Raw genomic sequence first — 6,091 nt, 5'->3', positions numbered from 1 at the left:
TGACAAAGAAAGCCTTATTGTGCAGGGAACAGAAACAATGGGCTAAAGAGATGTGCAAGGTTTTATTTTTTTGTCCAGGCTCTTGATTTTCTCACCAGGAATCAAGCCTGAGGCCGTGGGGCGACTGGGCCCAGTACCTCCCATCACTTGTCAGTGTATTGTGTGGTGAGCACAGTGGGGTGTTCACATCTTTTTTTTCTTACTCAGTGCCTGGTACCAGTGGTAGTAGGTGTGGAGAAAGAAATCCATTGAGATGTGACCACAGAACTTGGCCCTGTGGCCCGCTACTCCACACTCACGCAGATTATGCGGTGACACAGCACCAAGCCGTTCCCATTGGTCGGCTGAAGATTGGGAGGGTTGGCCCAAACCATTTGCCAGGGGTTAATACAGTACATGGGATGTGTATGTATTGACTACTATTACTAGGCTAGAAATCACTGACTGTACAGTGGTGAGTGTGTAGACCCATGATGGTTCTGTACAGGCAGTGAATCATTGTGCTTGATGAGTGGTGGAAACGTGAGTTCTTCTTTCAGCTCTGCGCGTATCTGATTATTATGGCCATCCTAAGCCCTATTTGGGGTATTTAGAGAGATTTAGTGTGTTAATATCCCTGTTGTGTTACTCGGAGGAAAGGCTACTGTTACTGTTCGCAATTGAGATACGGCAAGGTGGATCTTTTTTTGGTGGAGTACATGTGTGGCAGTCTTGGATTTTTTTCTTCCCCCATCGGTGCTGTGTTGATCATTGCCAAGACGTGGTTGTTGCTGAGTAGAATCATAGTGTCTTGAATGGGTTGGTGAGTGTTTCTTGTTTATACATGCTATTTGATTGTCTTACTCTCACTAGTTTTGTCAAATTGAAAACTGTATCACATTCTTAGAGAATCATCTGTTACACAATTGATAAACAGTAAAAATGTTTCTTTTTTCCTCAGATTTGTCATGGTTGATGTTAATGATAATGTCATGTTACATGAATTTTCTGACTGTGTGAATGAAATTTACTGCACAAAAATGCAAATCACTTGTTATTCATGTTGTTCGATAGAAGACATTTGAACATGAATAGTCATTATTGCACCTTTATCATGTTTATGACATACTCTCCATGCCCATTGCCTTTGAATGTTTGTAAGATTTCACTGCCTTAAATTATACGCGAATTAGTTCCATGATGTACATTAAAATATTCAGCAAATCTATGGATGTACTTTTCATGTAGGCAGAAAGTCAAACATAATATATATAACATTATTAAGGCATGGCATGACTTGCACATTAACTATTTCACCACAACATGAAAATGCTGAAATGTGTTTAACTAAACTGAAATCCTCAGAATGAAATCAACCTACATTCATGACATTGGAAACTGCCATCAAATAAACTGTGAGTGTGATAGACCTTAAAAAAATGTAAATGGTGGTCTCGATCTCCGCTGTTGGATATCCAAATAAATGAATAATATATAGAAACTGTTTTGCAAATCAAAGAGTTAAGTTTTTATATTTACGTAGGATGTTTATCAAAGGATATGTGTGTGACAACATGAATGTTTCAGAGAATGACTCAGGAAATCGGGAAAGGTTATTCGACAAACACTGTCTGATGAAAACATCCTTTTGGATGTACAGGGTTAAAAGCAATGTTAATTGTACAGTGAAATTTGGGTAAAAAAAACAGAAGAGCAGAAATGGATTAGGCCATTTTATAAATTTAGGGGCCCCTTTTTTTTCCTGTCCCAGTTGCAATGGACATGTGAGGCATTCTTGCAAACTGAGACAGAACTGGGCAGAGGTCGAAATGAGGGTTTGCAGGTACATGTACGAAGGAAAGAGAATAAAATTCTCCTTACGATACTGTTTGTTGCACTTCAATCAGCCATTACATTGACAAGTTATGGCTGTTTAAAGTGTGCATTTATCGACATAAGGTAAAATACTGGGAAAAAAATCCATTAAAGTTTCGAGGTTTGTGTTCGTGAAAATGAAAGATGCCAATTGGTTTTCCTTCAAAACACTTTTATTCCACATATTTTATGCTATTTCTTTAACATATGTTTGGAAAACATACCAAAGATTACAAATATGAATAAATCTGAAAATGAAACAGAGAAAAAATCACCCCATGGAATTTTTTTTCCATTTTACTCCACTATGGCCTGTGCCCAGTTCCGTCTCATTTTGCCAGAACGCCTCACATTATATGATGTTGTAAATTCTGGATGCACTCCTTCGTGCCTTTTTCCCAGAAGAGTGACAATGTAATTTAAACCAAACTGCCCGCCCAACAAAGGAAAAGAGTTTGTTCATTTCTAAGGATACTTGAATGGCAAATTACAAAGTATCAAGGTAACAGGGACATGAAAAATGTCACACTGTGGACCCTAAATTTAAAGAGTGACCCACCTACATGTATATTTAAAACCCACATTACATTCATACTGATCATTGAAAAGTACATGGCAATGATCAAATCTGTTGTATTATAATGATCAAATCTGTTGTTGAGTAAATAATTTGTACGCAACTTGAAGAGTTAAATTCTTGGACAAATCTGCTCCTTATTGGGTGTGTTTCAAGACTACCAAATGCTGTTGGGTAACAGGATTTTAGTGCCTCGTTTCAAGAAAATTTATCTTCAAATTTTTGGAGTTTTTACCAAAAAAAGTTCAAGAAACGTCACGCATTGAAAAATGCAATTTGTTAAAGGAAATGAGCCAGCACTTCGTAAAAGCTTTAAAAATGATTTGCAACAACCCCAGCCTCCATTCCAATTCAATGCGACCCAATTAACTTGAATGATACACTGGACACCAGTAGCTGGTAAAAGCAGTGATTTAGTGTGTAACAGTACGGAATTGTTACACAACATATCTACAGAATATGAAATATCAGATAACAGCAGTATTAAAATACTCCCCGTCCAAAGAAAACCTCAAAACATATGATTGACACACAGCATAACGGCAAAACACTGACTGTATAAAAAGTCCCCATTTCCCCCGAGGATGGCATGCACATTTAACAAATCGAAGAAACGAAAGTAGGAAGTGATTCCATCACCTGTATATCTGATTGAAAATAAAAGCAGGAAAGAAATACCAACGTTCTTAGGTTTTTTGCTTTTTGTGATACATGTACTGATAGTTGTGATGTATATAGTATCAAAGCTTCATCTTGCTTTCGGAGAATTTTTAAAACTATGGTCATACTCAGCGAAACATTTCACTTGTGATTCTTGTCCTCTAATCTGTGAATCTCTGCTTTGATATTCAATTCTTCTGTTCTGTGCTAAAACTTTCCTTTGCATCCCTTTATACCACAATTGGCTATCAGCCCTGTAATGTGGGAGTTTCATACCAAAAGTTAACTTGCAACATTTTACATGCCCGTTTTGCCCGTCACCGACATATTTGTATGAACACTGTATACTCAGTGTTGTCCGAGTGTTTGTGAGAAACAATTCACAAACTACTGGGATGGGACTCGAACCCACTACCTCCTCTTTACTAGTGCAGACGTCTAACCACTCGACCTACGAGCTTGCCGGGGGCTCTGTGCGCCAACAACAGAGGGTGCGTTTTTACCACTTTTGAGAGCCCTTGGAAAGGACACTGCGTGTGTGTACTGTACTGGTTCAAGCGAGAAGTATACACAACTTTTTTAACCTGAATGTGCACAAAGCTAAGCGTCAGGCATTGTAGGCGCGCGAATACATTCAAATACGTTCAAATTTAACTTACGATGGTCTCCCAGACTAATCCCCACCCTAGATAGCTTTGGATCATTCGAAACATGCAGTGGATTGACCGGGAACCAGTCTAGGTCTCCCCCAACTCTCCTTTTCTGGCCGTTGATGGGGTACTTGTGCACGGAGCCATAGCAGCAGATACCAGATTATTCATAGGATGACATTTGCTTTGGGGTGATGTAAATATGTCGGTGACTGGCAAAAACCAATATTGAATTTTCTCTATTATTGGATACATTTGCTTTTACTTTGTGAATGGAAACAAAGATTCCAAACGATAAGTTGAATGATTTTCTTGTCTCTCTGAAATGGAGTTTCTGAATTTTGAGTTGTTGTAGTTAGTGAATTTTGGGGTTGTTGAGGTATATTTTTCGTTTTGCTGAAATGATGATAAGGACAGTGCTATTTTTTTTTAATTATAGGGTTTTTTTTAGATGGAAGAGCCATTGTTTTTGCCTATCTACAAGGTACCAGTACAATGCAACTTCCCTTCTTATTATCTGTCAGTGGATCACATTTCTAAACAAAGTGGTCTAAACTACCAGTAAAACAAAACCGACTTCGTGAAAGAGTTTTGTCAGTGCAAGGCCGAATGAATCATTGTTTTAGTTTCATTTCATTTCTGTTCAAGTTAAAGGAGCTTTAGCTAATAAATTTGCTCCATTCGTCACAGTGCTTGTGAAGTCAGAGATCTGCCCGTGCAATTTATACAATGAACAATTAAGTTTCATCAATTTAATTCTGTTTTTGCTAGTCCCAAAGGGCCAGCCTGGTGTCATCTTTGTACCTGACTGACTGACTGACTGTCACTTGTGACTTAGACAGGCTGTAGACTGGTGAAGAGAGCCGGGCAGTGCTATTGTATAGGATACCCCGTAACACCAATGAATAGGCTAAACCTGGTCCATAGTGTAGACCAGATGCATGAAAAGACTTCCAGTGAATAGCCATTCTGAATCAATTGAAAAGAATAGTCGCGTTCCCTGGGAGTGGGACCAACTTTACTAGGCTTGTCATGTTTTAATAATTACTGTAAGACACTTGTTTCACTAACGATGGGATCGGATTAAAATTCTGTAAAAATTGAAATTCTTGCTCTTTACAGAGATTTACCCGAGATTTACTCAATCAATAGGTATGAGATTTGTTCAGACTTTTGTTTGAAATCAGACCTTTTGAATCTGAGTGAAAGACATCAGAATAGAAAGAAATGCGTCTTTCAGGCCTTGCATCAAACTGTCAGACTGTTTTCACTCAGTTAATAATCTCATCCCTATATGTTCATGAGACCCAGCAATTAGCTAAAACAATGGCATGTTTTACCTTGTGCTAAGTCACACAAAAAAGGCCGCTTCATTTGTGACATATTTGCCTTCAGTGGTACAAGATCTGCCATCATCTGTCACAGAAGACTGTCAAAATGTGTCTTCGCTGTAAAAATTCAATAACAAATTTCCCTCTCAATTACATCACCACCCAGTAAAATATGGATCTCTCTTTTTTTCTTTTCCTTTTTTTTTGGTGGTAACCGGAGAAGGGCATACTTTAAGTGTGTAGCGAAAACAAGTTCATGTCGCTGACAACATCCACTTACACAATATGAAAACAAACTTGGGCTTCCTGGTGATGGATGTCCAACGTGTACACGGTATACAGTCTTCTCTCTCTCGGGCGCGATGATATATTGTTGAACTTGGTCACCCATTGCACGGTCAAGAATTTGAAAGATGCGTTGGATATTAAGTGGGAGGTTGTGAGCCTGAGTTGGCCTTACATGCACTAGACAAATGTGGCATAATTGAAATATGATGATCAGAAAAGGAAAAAAAAAATTGCGGTCTCTTGTATGCTGTTATCAAGGTACAAACTGGGAAAGTCTCTGGATTTTTAAATAATTTTTTGGGTGGAGTTTTCAAGTCTTTTTTGTTGATTATAGCATCATTAACCCCTAATAGTGGTGTGCATTTACAGCAGTGTTGTAGTCGAGACCGGTTAGTCCGAGTTTAGACCAAGACCGAGACCTGGAGTTCCGAGATCTAGACCGAGACCGAGTTCTTAAAGAAAGACCGAGACCGAGATGGTCCGAGACCAAGACCGAAACCGCGGATAGAACGGAGAATAATGTAAAAATAATAACAAATTAATAAATAAAAAGTTAATTGCGTGTAGACATTTAAAAAAAAATTAATTGACGTCAGAATATAGCAAGGATCAAATTACATAAAAAAACAATGGGCCTGTCCACTGCAGTGATAACTACATCGAAAACGAAAATCAAAATAATGTTGGTTATGATAACCAACGATACTGAACGAAAACAGCAAACGCAATGT

General features: G+C 38.4%; 1 pseudogene; it reads left to right on the top strand.

The window, feature by feature from the left end:
- Positions 1–282: 282 nt before the first annotated feature.
- LOC119721434 overlaps positions 283–6,091 on the top strand; it is a 74,844-nt pseudogene continuing 69,035 nt past the window's right edge.

The sequence above is a fragment of the Patiria miniata genome, unplaced genomic scaffold (genome assembly GCF_015706575.1).
Source record: "Patiria miniata isolate m_02_andy unplaced genomic scaffold, ASM1570657v1 HiC_scaffold_13, whole genome shotgun sequence".
In the NCBI taxonomy this organism is placed as follows: domain Eukaryota; kingdom Metazoa; phylum Echinodermata; class Asteroidea; order Valvatida; family Asterinidae; genus Patiria; species Patiria miniata.
This window is presented reverse-complemented; position numbering and strand designations above follow the sequence as displayed.